The following is a 12,508-nucleotide window of genomic DNA, read 5'->3' on the forward strand; positions in this document are numbered from 1 at the left end:
TCAATATTCTTTCTTTAATATGAACAAGTGCATTTCTGTCCAAGAAGAGAGCTAAAATATAGAGGTGTATGGCATCCAAATGGTTGGATGTGCTATCTAAAATGGTGTCTTAAGGAAGACTACAAACCAAATGAGGTAGAAGAAATTTAAGTCTCATACTAGTGGTGGTTTAAGGCTAACCACCAACTCTAGAATTTGGCTCTAAGCAGGTTTTGGGACAATTCCATATGTATCTAAAAGATGATGTTTTTTATGAAATGGAAATTTTCCATTGCTCATAGTTTAATCGTGATCACAAACTAATGAGATGGATAGTAGAAACCAAGTCTTCTACCAGTGGTTGTTTAAAGTTGGCCACTAACCAAATGAGGCTCATGGAACATGATTTTATCTACGGATACAACTTTGACTGTGGCTTTCAGTAACTTTGGCTCTAGGCACTGACTATAGGTTCTAGTTGAGGATATGGCTTAGGCTTCCCTGATATGACTTAGAATCTAGTAGTTGACTATCAACACTCTATTAGATACAAGGTTAGAAGATGAAAATCTCTCCACCGGAAGGCATGCCAATACTCGAGAATGAATTTTTTGGTATGATCTATATATCCTTTTGGTTGTTGAAGACCATTTCCATGAACTGATCCATCTAAGGTGAATCTTTGTTCTTGTAGGAGTATTGTGTCTGGAACAATTTTCTAAAATCTGAGTATATTCTCCACAATACTCACAAGCGCAAATATTAAAACATTGATATTTCATGTGGCCAACATGATAATAGTGTTGACATGTGCAAATATCATGTGGAAGTGGAGCAGGAAAACTCGAACCCTATTGAAAAGTCTCAACTTTGAAACTAAACCGGTTTGGTGTAGTATGAAATGTGAAAGGCTGCATCCTATTCGTATCCAAGATGTCTTTTATGCTGGTTGTTGATGGCTTCTTCCCAAGGTTTGATGACAGACTATGGAAGTGCAATCTACAATTTTGCACCTTCATTTGAATATGCTCCTGAAATGGTGTCATTGATCGAATCATTTGTTAATTATTGAGAGGAATAAATCTCAAACAAATATTTTTTCTCAAAAAAAAACAATTCAAATGGTTGACTACTATGCTCTAGTTCATTTTATTGAAATTATGGTTTGAGCTAGAGAGAGTGGAATTTTTTTGTGCATTTTGTAAATAAATTCAAACATTGGTGAAAGTGGCTTCGTTGATTTTGAATGGTTGATTTCAATATTATCATTAATAATAGAGAGTATTATATTATTCAATAACTCAAATAAATCATTAATTAAACCAATTAAAAATCTCAAAGGGTTTCTTCCAACTTGATCATTGAACCATCAATTCAAACTTTTCTAAATATAACGACTTGGTCTCAAAATTAGTCAAATAAATCATTAATTAAACCCATTTAAAGACCTCAAATGGTTTCTTCCCACTCTATCATTGAACAATCAATTCAAATTTTTCTAAATATAATGAAAGTGAGACAAAAGACTTGGTATCAAAATTATGCCAACATATCAATGATTATATTTTATTCTAATCACCACTTGAAGCCATTATTGCAACTATAAATCAATTCAAATATTGACTGATTCCTCTTAGACAATGAAATAATATCATATACCAAATACCTCTATCAAACTTCATTTCTTGTCATTTGGTCAACCACACACAAACTGTGTTTTAATTCCGAGACAATATTTCTTTATGAAAACTCAACCTGGAGGGATCATAACCATGTAAATATTATAATAGTGTTTCAAAACTTTGACCGAAATCTTCCATTGATAAATGTTGTTGCATGTCATTACTTAATCTGTCTAAATCATGACAGAGGGAGCTACACATTATGGGATACATCATTGTCGATATAATGTTGCATTTATTGTGGTCTAGTCTTCTCTAACAACTCTAAGAATTGAACTTCAGGAATGAAGAGCCATTGATGAACTTGTCAGGCGGAAAGAGTCGATTGTGCGGACACAACCAACCTCCCTAGGAGCCTAAGACTCTCTAGTGACAAACAAGACAAACAAGAGCAATCCTTCTCTAAACATGCATTTACTATATAGGAAATCAAGTGTTTAGATCCTACCTGTAATCCAACGCTGTTGTAGCAGTCCAGCTCCAATGATCCGGATGAGCTCCTCCTTCACTTTGAAACCTGCATACACTAACAATCAAACGATTAAATAGCACTTGATAATCTCATAGAATAAAACATATTTAACACATAGACCAAGGAGTACATGAAACAACCCATAAATAACAAGTTATTGAGAAGAATGGACTCATTTGCATTAATAGGTAACAAAAGGAACAAATACAACCTGAGCCTTGGTGTTGTGCAAGTCCCTCCCAGGGTCCATCAAGAGTTCTCCTTTACTTTGACAAAGCTCACCCACTTCCAAATAGAACAAGCAAAGATGGAAATCTCTCCTCACAAGCTTCTAAATGGGAGTCCTAATTCCTGCAGCATTTACCCTTAGAAATGTATAGCTTCCAACCTCCTCTCCTTCTGGCCCAATGCCTGTATTTATAGTGCTCAAGAGGAAGTTAATCAGGTCCACCATCAATGGGATAATCCCCTCTTTGGATGGGATAGCTCCCTTATTGATGGGATAAGTTCCTCTTTGGTAGGAGTGCATGAACCATCTGGAGGCGCTCAATACACGTCGAACAACCTTCTAGAATGCTCTAGAAATGACCACAGGTAACTTTTTAAAGATAAAACTTGCGCATTTTAACCTTTACAGGGGGACGCACCTGCCCCTTTACATACAGAGCGTCCAAAGACGCAGATTTTGTGAACATTGGGTGCGTCCCCGCAGGTAAGGTTGAGAGAACCTGCGTCCCCAGAGATAAATACATTTATAAAGACTTTCTCTCTTTTTTGGAGTTTGACATGGAGAGCAGAGGCATAAGACTTGCCTAAGAGGATAGCATGACTGTTGATAGAGCCATACTAACTATAAATAGTCATGGTGACATTTTTTAGTGTAACAGATTGCCCCCTAAAGTGCGAAGCCTGTAATAGATTAGGGTTTTGTATTATCTAGGAAGGGTGAAGCGCTTTATCATTTCAAGGATTATCTCGTGGAGAGCCTGGTCAGAACCTGCAATTTTCAACACAAAATACATGTATAAGATTATATCATCACTGAGGTAGGCATTCCCATACTCAGATTAAAACTTTAACTAACAGACTAACTACTCTGATACAGGAATGATCTTGCAGTACATCATAATCATAGACTTTTGTAGACACAGTATGGGCGCAGCCATCTGTTTATGATTAGTCTACTTAGATAATGAATACAAAACTCCTCGCAGCCTGGATGGTGGAAACTAGATCCAGGGTCTTCATTTCTACTTCCCGAATTGGTACGATTCTAGCCATGCGAATAAATGAGTTGATGTCGAACATGGTAGAAACCACTTGATTACCAGTCGATGATGTAAACTGTTAACAAGCGTGAGAGAGACCACCAGTAATGTCAATGGTTCTCAAAGTACCCAGTACAATCCATGAGATGTGAATGAATGAGTTGATGTCGAACATTTCACGGAATCCTTCGATCGAAATCAATGATGTAAACTGACGTCAAAGGCGAGAAACCTGCCATTGATGCATGCAGACTTCAAGGTACTGACGATTTCTAAGTCATCTCTCTAGATAATGTGCTGATGTCGATAGAAAGCGACCCGTTGCAGGCAAGCGCGCAACACGAAATCATTGTTCAAGTTGAAGAAATGTTGCTGTAAGGACTGACTCAGGGATGGTCAAATGGATGACAAGTATTTTGCAGATGAAAGTTTTGCTTGCAGACCTCTTGAACACATAACGACACAACAGATGGCTTGGTGATAAAAGACTCAAAGTTAATCCCCGGAACCGGCTGAAGACTTTCAAAGTGGTTTGATCAACTGTGAGGTAAAAGATTTCCCAACCCAGGTGAATGAAAAGTGTCGTGTTCAAGAGTGGTAATAAAGTTTCTTCTGAGACAAAAGGTAACAAATAGGCTCATTCTTCTCTCTTTTCCCCCACCATTTCTGGCAAGTACCTCTTTATTTTTAACAAGCTTGAGGAGGATAACATATGCTTGATTATAAGCTCATCCTTCGGATGAGTCCAACCTAGTTTTGATTCGAACCCTAGGAAGGAGTGGTTCGTTCCTGTTTGTAATTGAACAGGTCCTTTACTGTGAAATGTTTAACGAGCCCAGTATAGGAGAAACTCGGCGTTTTTCAATTTTAGAGAGTCTGAAAAACTTAAGAAGACTCCAAGTTGAACTTTTTCGTAGATTTGTGTCCCTCAAGCCCGAAAAAGTATAAAATAATACCTGGGGGAACCGCTTGATCTTGCGACCAAGGAGTACTTTCATAATTAGTGCCACTGACCTGAAAAGTAAAAAGCGATCAAGGACACGTCGTTTTATTTCCGTATCGAGTTTGAAACGACAAAAACCCGGCAATCTTTTCCTGATTTTACGGTCAGAAAAGAGCTATAAGGGGACCGTCTTTTAATTCCGTTTTAACGAGTGTAAAAGAAACGCTCGGCAATCTTTTCATTTTTTAGGAGTCAGAAAAGGGCTTAAAAGATGACTCTGATATTTTGGTTCGTGAAAAATGACAATTTTCCCTCTAAATCCCTTTGTCCTGCACAAAAACGACACATTACTCATACCTGTTTAAGATAGGCAAAAATACATCGAAAAACATCCTTCCATGGTGAAAAATGAACAAATTCATCCAAAAAACCTATAAAAAGACTTTTTACCATGTCATTTTTACCATTTTACTGTTGAGGTTGAAAAAAGGGCTTTTGGCAAGAAACTTCCCGTGGTCGCTGCGGAAAATCCGACCGTCAGAATCGAACGCCGTCTCTTCCAGGTATTTTACAACATCCTACTCTTCAATTTCATCCGATTAAAATTGTGTTTTAGGTTTTAGTTTTGATTTTTGGGGGTTTTGGGTTTCAAATGCGCTCTGCGGGGACGCAGGTGCCCTTCGGGTGACCTGCGTCCCCCGACTTTTTCCTGTACAGGAAAAAGGTCGGGGGACGCAGCCCACCTTCAGGCCAGCTGCGTCCCGACGCCCTGTGTTCTAAACGCGGGGTGCGTCCCCCGTGAAAGGCGGAATTTGAAACCCCAAACTCCACCATTAACCATTTAAATTTTCCCAAATCAATTCTAATCATTGTTTCTTGGTGTGTAGGGCACTCACCATGTTGGATTGGAGAGAAAGAGAGCACGAGGACGTTGATTTAGCCGCAATTGAACATCAACCTTCCATTGATGCCCTAAAAGCATGCGGGCTATATAAATACTGGGCCATACCTGGCATGAGGGCTCAGGTGAGGTTCTTAGAATGGCTGGTTGAGAGATGGAACGTTCAAGAGCAATGCTTTTACATCGGAGGGCACCAGCTCGAGATAGAGCCCTCTGACATATACTTTCTCACTGGCTTGCCAAATAGAGGCGAGCAACTCAATCTAGCCGGGACTAGGCCGGGTGGCCAATCCCTTGCTAGTCTCCGGGCAGATTGGTGCACACCCAATGCACACCATGCGAAAGGCGTGGAAATCAAACACATCTCTCTGCGTGAACTCAAAGTTATAGCTTTCACGGTTACCAGAATTTGCGGCGCAGCCGCTTTACATATTGCCTCCGGGTCCCAAATGCGGATGGCGATTGACTGTTACCAAGGCACCATTTTCAACTGGTGTGATGCTGTGTCGGCTAATATGAAGAGCCAACTGACTAGGGCAAAGAACGGACGACTGAAGACCTTTGGATATGGGCCTCTAGTTGTGAGCTTTGCCTTAGAGAGAGTTCCGATGCTGATCCCTCAGCAACTCACTGTTGATATCTTGGGTCCTCGGGAGCCAAAGCTGATACGATGGGTTACGGTGATGGCCCGGCATCCTGACGAGGGCGCGGCGATTGTTCGATTCTCTGATAGTTATTTTCACTGGTTAGAGGACCAGGTTTTTTCGATCCAGGACTTTCCGTATGCCGGAGTAGATTTTCGAGGTGATCCGGACATGGTTCTTCCACAGGGAGAACAATGGGATGACAGAGGTACTTTATTTTTCACAAGTTTTCAAATTATGTATTTTTTGTTTTTTATATATATCGTCTCAAAACTGACAGTAAAAATTTTCAAAATGCAGATGTTGGTCCACAGCGCCCAGCCAACCTCCGGCCTTTTGAGAGGAGACATCCAGTTGCACCGGTACCGGCCCCACAGGACGCGGCTGCAGAGTCACTAGCTGAGTTGGAGCAGGATCTAGAGCGTCTGACGGCGGATATGCCTGAGACTACCATAGATGATATTCCTATCAGACTTCAGCGCTATGTAGTCGCAGTCCCTGGACCGTTTAGGAGATTTTTGTGTAAGGTAGCCCGTGCAGTGGTGTCGTATAGGGAGCACCACCAGTGATTGGCTAGTCACTTTGTAGACACATGTGACATTTTTGACTTTTTGTACTTTATCATTTTTGCCGATCATAAGGTGTTTTTCAACCTATGATCGAAGACGATGTATATTTTTTGACACACTCCTATCTATATATATATCACTATTACCGGCTTATCTTGTTTAACATATGTGATGAAATGTTTTTAAATTTACTTGCATGATTATCGTAAATGTCTGTCCAACATTCGAGAAGCAATTGCATCTGCTAATGTATTTAAAGACCTTGGAATATGCTGATATTCAATGTAATCAAATTCACGTTCCAAGAGACGCACTCTCAAAAACAACCTTAATAACACAGGATTTCTAATGGCATAAACTCTATTAAGCTGTAATACAACAAGTTCAGAATCTAACCTCACTATCAAACGTCGAATTCCAAATGAAATAGATTCGGATAATAATTCAACCACTGCACTGTATTCTGCAATGTTGTTCGTTGTTTGACCGAGGCTTACCCCATGCATAGAAACTAACTCGTCAGAGGGTGAATAGATAACCCAAGCTGCGGAAGAGATATTCCGTGTACTACGACAAGCACCATCAGCAAATCCAATGTATGTTTGGAGAGGCGTCGACATCTGCAATATCAAGAGTAAAACCAAGATAAGCCAGAATAACGACGAAAAACACACTCTCTAAGCTAAGCACACTGACTAACTAACAAACATACTAGCTAGAAAGAAAACCTAACCTAACTAAAAATTCTCCATACCCACCATTTAAGCATAATACCTCTTTAGGTAAAGTCCATTTCTGGGTTTACCCAAAGAGTCCCCATCAAAATCTACCAGCTCATAAGCCCCTTTTGCTAGCTTTCGCTTTACAATGTAGGGTCCATGCCACATAGGAACGAATTTTCCAGCACCTAGCTTATCGTTAGCTTGATCATATAATAGCACTAGGTCTCCCTCCGAAAAACTTCGAGGGGTCACATTTCTATCATACTGAGCTTTCATTCGCTTCGCGTGAGTCTCGATTGCCAATGCAGCGTCACGTCGAGTCTCATCTAATTTAGCTAAGTACAATAAACGTTTCTCCTCTTCGGAAGTAGCTGGAAGTAATTCGACAGCCATTTGAAGTGATGGGATTTCGCATTCAATGGGTAACACAGCTTCCAAGCCATAAACTAGCTGGAAAGGAGTGAACCCTGTTGAAGTTTTCACTGAGGTTCGGTATGCCCATAGCGCTGAAAATAACATGTTGTGCCAATTCGACCGATGAATACCAATGGTTCGTCGGATCATGATAACCAGAACTTTGTTGATAGACTCAACCAAACCGTTGGCTTGCGGATAATAAGGAGTAGAGCTATCGTGGCGCAAACCAAGCTGGCTTGTAAGCTCAGTCATCATGATGTTTCGAAAATGGCTCCCATGGTCAGTAATGATTGCTTGTGGGACACCAAACCTAGTTATAATATGATTGAATACGAAAACTGCAGCTGTTTTGCCGCTTGCGTCGAATGTAGGCATCGCCTCGGCCCATTTAGTAAAATAATCAACCGCGAGGATGATATACGCATGCCCCCCGGCCGAGTGAGGGTTACAAGTAATAAAGTCGATACCCCATTTGGCGAATGGACCAACGGCAATTATAGGGTGGAGAGGAGCAGGTGGTGCGCGCATCTTGCGATCAAACACTTGACAGTTGTGGCACTTCTGGACTGCAATGATACAATCTTTAAACATAGACGGCCAGAAATAGCCAGCGCGCAACACCTTCTGAGCTGTGGCATACCCAGACATATGACCGCCACATGCTCCAGAGTGACAATCATTCAAAACCCTCTCAGCCTCTTCGTGAGTTAAACAACGTCGAAAAACTAAGTCTGCCCCCCGGCGATAAAGTGTATCTCCAATAATTTTGTATTGCTGGGATTGAAACCGAATTTTTCGACGTTCCGCCTTGGAAGCTTCAGGCCGAAAGGTTTGGGTTTGGAGATAGATGATTATATCCCCGTACCACGGATCTAAAGTACTGATAAGAAACAAAGATTCGTCCGCAATGGACTCCTCTGCCACAGTCTCTGTGTCAGCACGAGGGAAATCACACATCAATTCCGCAAAAACTAAGGATTTCTTAGACTTGGACTTCTCGAACTCCAAGTCGAACTCTTGCAGGATAACGATCCATTTAGAGTACTTGCCCCCTAGCAGTTGTTTTGTCAAAATATAAATCATAGGGTTGCAATCCGAAATAACTGTAGTTTTACGGAGAAGAATGTAGTGACGAAAACGCTGGACAGCTTGAACGGCTGCCAGGGCCAATTTCTCCACATGCGAATATTTTAGCTCAGTGGGGTTTAAGGTCCTACTAAGATAATATATCACATGTTCCGCTCCGAATTCATCTTCTTGAACTAACACCATTCCAATGGTGGAATGCGAAGCTGCGAGGTATAAGAAGTAGTCCTGGTTGTAGTTGGGAGGATGCAACAACGGTGCATGGGTCAACGCGTGTTTAAGTGCATCAAAAGATTGTTGGGCAATCTCGTCCCAAAAGAATTGAGCGTTCTGTTTCAACAACCGTGTAAAACCTTTAGTGACCTCGGCGTAGTTTGGGATGAATCGGCGTAAAAAGTTCGCTTTCCCTTGCAAACTTTGGAGTTGGCGCAAACTCGAAGGAGGAGGCAATTTGATGATAGCTTCGACCTTCGAGGGATCGACGCGAATGCCGGCTTTTGAAACAACAAATCCCAGCAATCGACCTGTTTCTATACAGAAAACACACTTGTGGGGATTCAACCGAATTCGATAATGCCTACACCTCATAAAGATTGCTCGTAAGTGGACAAGGTGATCAGCTCGATGTAAAGAATGAGCAGGCAAATCATCGAGATACGGTTGCACAATGTGCTTGATGTCATGAAATGCGTAAGACATCGCCCGTTGAAAAGTGGCCCCGGCATTCTTAAGCCCAAAAGGTAATTTGCAATAAGCAAATGTCCCCCATGGACAAATGAATGTCGTTTTTGGTTGGTCGGCAGGTAGAATATTGATTTGATTATAGCCCGAAAAACCATCCATGAAGGAAAACATTTCACTTCCGGCACAATCATCAATAATTTGATCGATATAAGGCGTAGGATAGTTGTCTTTTGGACAAGCTCGATTTATATCCCTATAGTCGATACAGATTCTTATTGTTCCTTGTTTCTTGTTGACCGGAACAATATTCGATACCCAATCCGTTAACGGGATCGGATAAATGAAACCTGCTTTCAACAGCTTTTCGACTTCTGCTTTAATCGCAGCCGCTTTTCGAGGGTGAATCTGACGCAACCGTTGCCGGACGGGTTTAGCATCCGGGTAGGTCTTTATTTCATGAACAACAATGGCAGGATCGATTCCCGGCATTTCCTCGTAAGACCAGGCAAACACATCGCGGAATTCTTGGAATAGGGCCTTGTAAGTTTGGATTTCATCTTCTGTACATGAGGCACCTATATGAATGTTCTCCTCAATTCCGGGCTTCACTGAAATATCAATGGGAATAGTGCGAGAAATATTCCCTAAATTCAACTCTGAATCAGAATGTTTCGTTGGATCCTGAGCGTCTTTGACATATTCAGCGGTAAAGATAGATGAAAAATCATTTTCAAATGCATCATCCTTAGGTAAAAACGAAGATCTGTGATGGAGATCTTCCCATGGTAGATCGTCTACACTTAGGATTTCGCGAAGTTGTTCGTCAGATGACACGACTTCGGGAAACGCTATCCGTTCTAAGGTTGAGGTGAAAAGTGATTCTTCACTGACCACATTCATTTGGTCGATTTCGGTTGAACGCGAGTCGGTAAAAGACATGACAGCTTCATAAGCAATTTCATATGGACTCAAAGGCATAGCATCACCGAATGAGTCTATCTCAGATTCAGATGGGACAATCCAAGGATCATCATAAATAATGTTTTCTGATGTAATCATATGAATTGATGCAAATGAAGGGTCTGCGTTGATTGGAGGGAAAGGAAAAGTTCCCAGTAAACCGGAATCTTTAACTAAACCTACGCCAACGTCCCTATAAGGGATTGTCGTCTTACCGACATGCTGGATACTCTCTGAAGAGGCTGGGTCGGATGAAAAGTATGTCAGCTGATCAATAGTCACGATCTTACCGTTATGTGGAAACTTAATTACTCTGAAGACCGATGAAACGACCGCTGTCATAGCATATGACCAACTTCGACCCAAAAGAAGGTTGTAGTCTAGAGGGGCATCAACCACTTCCACATCCAGACTAACGGTTTTACCTTCTACCCCTATAGGCAATTCCTGTAGAATACCAAACGGACGGAACCCACGGCCATCAAAGGCCTTAAGGATGGTGGGGGATTGGTTCAACGAAGGAGAACCAAGAGATCTCCAACATTGAATCGACATAATACACGTAGAAGCTCCCTCATCAATCACAGTCCGATGAATAGGCCTGTTTTTGACTATCACTGGGATTTGGAAAGCCATTTGATGGGGGAGACGCGGTGTACTATTTTCTAGATCGAAGATTATTAGATTCGGGTCCTGAACATCAACAGCTCCGATAGCCGACAAAAGTAATTTTCGTTGTGCTGGGCATGATTGCAGCACTTCTAACGCCGACATTGCTGAGGGTGAAACAGCTAAGTCCTCAACAATGTTGTAATTCTGGGCTGCTCTCGCATGTGGATTGAAAGCAGACCTTCGAAGTACACCCTTGGCGGGCGGTTTAATTACTAAGTCCGGGTTAGGTTTTTCGATCTGTAGTGGATCGGAACCAGGAGCTGAGGTTGATGGGTTAGAGTGAGAAGATTCTGCTTCCTTACCATCAACAGGATTCTTACTACCATAATCTTGCGATCGAGTCGCAATCCTCACATGAGACATCATCAAAATGGGTTCTTCACTGGCATTCGAGGAAGAACCTATCATCTTATTCTCCTGCTCCGGAAATGGATTTTTTAACACAGCAGGAGTGGGAGAACCTTTGACTATTTTCACAACCTCGGCCCGATGAGGGCAATCTCTCGTAAAATGATCCTCTTCACAAATAAGACAAGGATATCGAGGTTTGCGCTTTTCGTCATTGGTTTCCGACTTTTCCGTTTTCTCCTTCGGAGCCTTGTCTGCTTTAGCCTTCTTCTTTCCTTTCTTCTTTCCACCGTTTTTTGATTTGGCCGTAGATGACTCTACAGCGTGAATATCGGCGGTAAGTTCAGGAGAAGACTCTCCTGTCGGGGAATCAGGCAAAGTGATAATAGGAGTAGTTGAAGCCTTGGAAGACTTCTTCTTGCTCTTTGTATTCACGATACCAATCATACCATCAGCGGCATGAGATCCCGAAGGAGCAGCAGCGATTTGATTCGACTTTGGAAGATCCGGAATCTTCTCGTGTAACGTACCCGACTGAGTGTAAACTAAGTCAAGGTATTGCGCCTGAGCAATGACTTGCTCCTCAGTAACTACTCCGGCCTTAGCTACATCTTCAGTAATCTTCGGTAATAATGATTTAACAAACCATTCAGCTAAGATTTGGTCCGGGATAAAAACTTTCACTAGCCTTCTTCGACGTCTCCACTCATGAATGTGATCAGAAATATACGTGGACGTTGATTGTTTTAGTGAAGTTAATAACTCCGTGCCGTTATCGTATCTGACCGGCAACTGAAAGTGAGTTAAGAACGAGGTAGCTAACTGGCTAAAATTGTAAAAAGAGGCCCGTGGTAACTCAATGTACCACTTGGCCGCGAGACCAATGAGTGTACGCTGGAAAAGACGTAAGCGGATCGAATCATCCGAGATAGAATTTGAAGCACACCAGAGGTGGTAAGTCATCACGTGATTGGACGGATCCTCTCCAGACTTACCTTCGAACTTGGGTATATCACTGGGCAACTTATTTGGCATTGGCGGCCAGAACTGAAGATATTGAATTGGATCGTTCGTTAGGCGCGTCAAGTCTGGTAAATCCAAAGTTGCGATAAACGGTAACTGCCGGTTAGGATCTCTAAAACTCTGGGTCACAAGACCAGT

Source organism: Pinus tabuliformis, chromosome 7 (assembly GCF_031772625.1).
Source record: "Pinus tabuliformis cultivar Carrire ecotype Pingquan chromosome 7, CPIR1, whole genome shotgun sequence".
NCBI classification, from domain to species: domain Eukaryota; kingdom Viridiplantae; phylum Streptophyta; class Pinopsida; order Pinales; family Pinaceae; genus Pinus; species Pinus tabuliformis.